The sequence below is a fragment of the Puma concolor genome, chromosome A2, assembly GCF_028749965.1.
Source record: "Puma concolor isolate L17-30 chromosome A2, mPumCon1.1.hap2, whole genome shotgun sequence".
NCBI classification, from domain to species: domain Eukaryota; kingdom Metazoa; phylum Chordata; class Mammalia; order Carnivora; family Felidae; genus Puma; species Puma concolor.
The window spans coordinates 69,646,532-69,652,064 of NC_141668.1; the positions used below are offsets into that span (position 1 = coordinate 69,646,532).

Below are 5,533 nucleotides of genomic sequence, written 5' to 3' on the forward strand. Positions count from 1 at the left end.
CCCTTAAATCCTGTTTCTCCCTCCTTCTTCACTGCATTTCCTTTTTCTTTGGAGACTGTCATGATCGGGGTAAAATACTGAGGTAATCACAGACCCATTGTGATTGCTATCCAGGGTCCAGCATTCATATATTATTTACTGCTGAGTTCTAGCCTGTAAAACACCTGTTCTCCTAATTTTTCTCTGGAATGAACACAAGTATGCATATGAGTATGCATATACCTGACCCACTCCTGGCTGTGGGCTCATATTTGCAATGCGCTGTAACTGCACTGCTTTCCCTTCCCAAGAAAGAACAATTGACTATAATAGTGACATTCTTTATAGGGAAAATCTTAAGTATTCTAAAAAAATTTTTATTCATTAAATCATTCACATATTTTCATAGTTTAAGCTATTTCTAGCCACATCTCCAAACTGATTGTGACTATGGTCACTAATATTCCCAATGAGAAATGTTGCTTTGTGAAGTCACTTTGTTTGATTTAATCCTTTGCACGATCTTATGTGGTAGTTACTAATTTTATCTCCATTTTATACATGAGAAACCTGAAGCTCAGAGAAGTTAAGTAACTTGCCCAAAGTCCCACTGGCCAGTGGAGGAAAAGTCAGCATCCTAACCCTGATGTCACTGACTCAAAAGCACATAACCTTTCTCCTATGCCATGGTGCTTTCTTTAAGAATTGAGTCTCCACTTAAAAACTGAGAACAAACTGAGGGTAGATGGGGGGGTGGGAGGGAGGGGATGGGGGGTGATGGGTATTGAGGAGGGCACCTTTTGGGATGAGCACTGGGTTTTGTATGGAAACCAATTTGACAATAAATTTGATATTAAAAAAAATAAAAACAAAACAAAACAAAAGAATTGAGTCTCCAGTCCTCCTCTTAAACGCTGCCTGCGCTGCAGCTCTGGCTGCCCCTGGGGGCAGGGCTGTAGGGGAAAGTGCCACATCCTTTGAGTGAAGTGAGAATTCTGCTAGAGAGGAAATGTCTGCCTCTTCATCATCCTCCTCAGCTGCTGGGGTCGTTGGAAGTTCTGTCACTGGATCTGGTGTCAGTGTCTCAGACCTTGCCCCACCACGGAAAGCCCTTTTCACCTACCCCAAGGGAGCTGGAGAGATGTTGGAAGATGGCTCTGAGAGATTCCTCTGCAAAATCTGTTTTCAGTTACCAAGTGACGTCTGTGCTTAAACAGGTGAAAGATGATCAGCAAGTTGCTCGGATGAAAAAATTAGCTGGTTTGGTAGAAGAGCTGGAGGCAGATGAGTGGTGGTTTAAACCCATCGAGCAGCTGCTGGTGTTCACATCCTCTTCAGATTGACCTTGCCCGGATGGCCACCTCTGGTGCACAGCCAGTGCCCTGGGAGGGACTTTTCTTGCAGCTTACACAGCCACCCAGAGATGCACAGCTCCACTGTGGAATTGTTTGATACACATCCATGCTTGGTTTCTCTGTATCTGTCTGCAAGCAACAAATACTTAAATGTGTGATCATGCAGGGAAAAGTTTTGTTTATTCAGAAAAAGTATTGAGAATCAGATTAATACAACCAGCATCAGGTTTAAAAGATATTTATAAAACTTTACAAGCCAGGTAGGACATATGCCAGAATTGGCCAACTGAATGACGTCACTCCTGTCATTCATGCAGTGCCTGGAGTCCTCACCAGTCAAATCCAAGATCAGGATCTGGAATTATAAAACACAGCATTTCTGACCTAAAACAGTTCTTTGCAGATGAATGTGATTTAAGCTCAGGACCTGTCCAAATGAGGAATTTTAAAATGTTCATTTTTTCCTTCTATTTTTAGACATCTAATTCTATAGATTCCAATTTTTTCTAACCTCTTCTAGATACATGCTAAATGCTGGCAAAAATACTTACTTTTTGAATGTTGAAGCACTTGTAAAAATAAATCTGTGAGCAAAATCCTTTTAAACAAAGAAATCCCGAGTTCATTTTATTGGTGGGCTCAAGCAATTCTGTAGCAAATAAATCCTTTGAAAGAGTTAAAAAAAATTGAGTCTCAAATACATCCTTCTTTCATAAATACCCAGTGTTAGGTGGGTGATTCCATGCTTAGTTGGAGTATGAACACCTAGAGAAATGTAGCTTCTGTCCTGTCCTCTCTACTATATTTCATCCCTCTTCTTAGAATGATTTTTCATTAGCTTTTCAATTTAAAATGTATATAAAAGCAAATGCATGTGTTCTTCTCTCTTTCTTTCATAAACAGTAGTGTAATACACTACTATGTATTTTTCCCCATTTTGCTTTTTTACTTAGCCATACTTTCTGGAAATGACTACAAGGACATGCACAGACATACTCTCTATTCCTTTTACAGCTCCATAGCACTCTACTCAATGCATGTACTGTACTTCATTTAGCCAGCTCCATTGGATTGATAGTTGGGTTACTTTTGGTCTTATTTTGTTGTAAACACTATTTCAAAGAATAGATAGCCTTATGTATTATTGTATTGTTTTTGTATACATCTTTTTTTGTCATGCATTGTTAGGATAGATTCATAGAAGTAGTTGGTATTGCTAAGAAGGTAAATGCACATATAATTTTGCTACATGTTGTTAAATTCTACTCTGTAATAGTTGTATTAATTTACCACCCCAATCAGCAATTCAAGAGCACCTTTCCTTCACAGTGTTGCTACCAATAATGTTCATCAAATTTGAATTTTTATCAAACTGATAAGTGGGAAAAGATGTGACAGTGCAGTTTTAATTTGTGTTTTTCTTATTATGAATAAATTTGGGTATTTTTCCATATGGTTAAAAGCTATTTATTTGTGTCTTTTTTGGGGGCAATATTTGTTCATTTCCATTGTTTGTCTTTTTTTTTCAGTTTTTAAGGGCTCTTTATTTTTACGAATATCGATTTTTTTTCTGTGATAGATATTACAAATATTTGTCTCAGTTTGTCATTTGTCTTTTGGCATTTTGATTTTGCTACCATAAAACTATTTGCCATAAAATTTCCATTATAATCAATTTCCACTTATCAAGAAATAGTACAGAGTAACCAATCTGAGAAATAATTGTGATTAAAAGCATTATTAATATACTGTGAATTTTTGGAAATGTATAGTTACTATGAATCAATGAAGATAGCCACAAATAAGAAGCCAGGTCTTTGCAAGAAAAAAAAAAACCTAACAATATGTAAGGGTACAAGAAATATATGAATAGGGGAACTATGGTATTTTTGGATAAAAATATTCCATAGTAAAGGTGTCATTTTACCTACTAGATATATAGGAACTATCAAATCCAAAGATTTAAAAATGAAAAAAAGTAAACAGGGACTCAAAAAATTTGTAGAACAGTACCAAATTACTAACATATGTGCAATTGGAATCTTATAATCAGAAGAGAGTAAGATTGAGCCAGGAAAAAAAAAAATCAAAATTCAGAATATGATGCCTGAAAACTTTGTAAATTTTATGAAAAAAAAGTCCCTCAAAACCCTGATTTACAGATCCAAGGAATTCACCAAACACCAAACAGAATAGATATATGTAATTATAATAGCTATATTTTAAAGAAAACCATACCTGTGCACATGATAGCCAAATTGCTAAAAACTGAAGATAAAGAAAAAAAGCATATACAAAAAAGACATTATTTAAAGGAAAACAGGATAAGAAGGGCATCCTTAAAATGTTGAAAGAAAAATAAATTATTCACCTAGAATCCTATGTTAAGTAATAATAAGCTTTAAAATCAAGGATAAAATAAAAACATTTTCAGATAAATGAAAACGGAGAAAATTCCTTGATGGCAGATATCCTTAAAATAGACAATGGGCAATGAATAAAGTTTACAAATCCAAACATTAGTTACTTGAATAGATTAATAAAATGGATAAACCTCCTAACAAAAGTAGTCAATAATAAAGAGAATACAAATTACCAAAATAAAAAATGTAAGAGGGATTATCACTACAGATAATACAGGTCTTAAAAGGGGAGTATGATAATCACATTTCTGACAATTAATACAACAACTTTGATAAAATAGATAAATTCCTTGAAAAACAAAATTTACCAAAATGAACTCAAGAAGAAATACAAAATATGAATAACTTCTTATCCATTAAGGAAATTAAAATTTTAATTAAAAAACTTCCCACAAAGAAGATTACAAGCTTATATGGTTTTACTGATAATGTTAACAAACATTAAAGAAAAAATAAATATCAATATTACATAAATTTTTACAAAAAATTGAGGAGGAGGGAACATTTCTCAATTACTTTTATGAGGCCAGACTAACACTGACAACAAAACTCACAAAGACAATACCAAAAAAAATGATGTTACAGACCAATAACTCTCATAGAACAAATTCTCAACAATATTAGTAAATAAAATCCAACAATATATAAATGAGGGTAATACCACACGATTAAGTCAGGTTTATCCTAGATATTCAAGATTGCTTCATTGTTCAAAACTCAGTGTAACTCTCTACATTAAGAAAGTAAAGGAGGGGCAACTGGGTGGCTTAGTTGGTTAAGTGCCCGACTCTTGATCTGAGCTCAGCCTTGATATCAGGGACATTAGTTCAGGCCCTGCATTGGACTCCATGCCAGGTGTGGAGCCTACTTAAAAAAAAAAAGAAAAGAAGGCCACCTGGGTGGCTCAGTCAGTTAAGCGTCTGACTTCAGCCCAGGTCATGATCTCACAGTTCGTGGGTTTGAGCCCCACATCAGGCTCCGTGCTGACAGCTCAGGGCCTAGAGCCTACTTCTGATTCTATGTCTCCCTCTCTCTTTGCCCCGTCCCCACTCATGCTCTCTCTCTCTCTCTCTCAAAAATGAATAAATGTTAAAAAAAAATTAAAAGAAAAGAAAGGAAAAACATGTTATGATCTTAGCAGATTCAAAAAAAGCATTTGACAAAATTTAAAACCAGTGTGTAGTAAAAATTCTCAGTAATAGGAATAAAAGAAAACTGCCTCATGTTGATAAAAGGCATTTGTGAAAATCCTGCAAAAAATTTCATACTTAATGGTGATGCTCTAAATTATTTCTCCCTAAGATCAGGAACATTGAGAGGATGCCCTCTTTGCCCTCTCTCACTATTTTCATTCAATATTTTACTAGCTATTCTAGCCACTGCAGTAGGCAAGATAAATAAATAAAAGACATACAAATTGGAAGGGAAGAAATAAAACTGTATTTATTTACAGACAGCATAAATGGCTAAATAGAAAATCCTGAGGGCACTAAAAAACTGTTAGAACAATAACTGAATTTGCAATAATAATAAATGGATTTTAGAATATACAATATACAAAATTTCAATATAGAACATTTCTATATTTCCAACATTATATTTCTATATACTTGCAACAAAAAATGGAAAATAAAAATTTTAAACACTAAAATTTATTATAATATAAAAATAACCATAGAATACCCAGACATACATTTAACAAATTATGTAAAGGACCTGTACATTGAAAACTACAAAGTGTTGCTAAAAGAAACTAAAGATTATCTAAATCATTGG

At 34.3% G+C, this 5,533-nt stretch overlaps 1 pseudogene; it reads left to right on the forward strand.

Annotated features, from left to right (window-relative positions):
* Nucleotides 1-906: 906 nt before the first annotated feature.
* Nucleotides 907-1,692, forward strand: LOC112866339 (anaphase-promoting complex subunit 16 pseudogene; annotated as a pseudogene).
* The last annotated feature ends 3,841 nt before the right edge of the window (nucleotides 1,693-5,533 follow it).